This window comes from Vombatus ursinus, unplaced genomic scaffold (assembly GCF_900497805.2).
Source record: "Vombatus ursinus unplaced genomic scaffold, bare-nosed wombat genome assembly UNPS02014865.1, whole genome shotgun sequence".
Taxonomy (NCBI): domain Eukaryota; kingdom Metazoa; phylum Chordata; class Mammalia; order Diprotodontia; family Vombatidae; genus Vombatus; species Vombatus ursinus.
In genome coordinates, this window is record NW_020954643.1 from 6,391 (window position 1) to 6,829 (window position 439).

The window sequence follows — 439 nt, forward strand, 5'->3', positions numbered from 1 at the left end:
CTGCCTAATCTGTACATGATGTTTCCTAGCATCAGCCATGAGGGAGCTTGTTCCTTGTTGCCTGAAGTTGTAGTGGTGTTGTGTGCTGCAATTCAACACTAGCACAGGCTGATCGCTGAAGTCTGGCATTGCCCCTCTTTTCCTGCACCCTCCACTTGAGCTTAGCCCGGCTTCTCCTCCCCATCTCTGCTGGTGCCAAACCATCCCCTGAACCTCAGTGACTCTGGAATTGAAGTTACTTAACAGATACTATGATCTTGTNTTGCCTAATCTTTACACAGTGTTTCCTAGCATCAGCCATGAGGGAGCTTGTTCCTTGTTGCCTGAAGTTGTAGTGGTATTGTGTGCTGCAATTCAACACTAGCACAGGCTGATAGCTGAAGTCTGGCATTGCCCCTCTTTTCCTGCACCCTCCACTTGAGCTTAGCCCTGCTTCTCC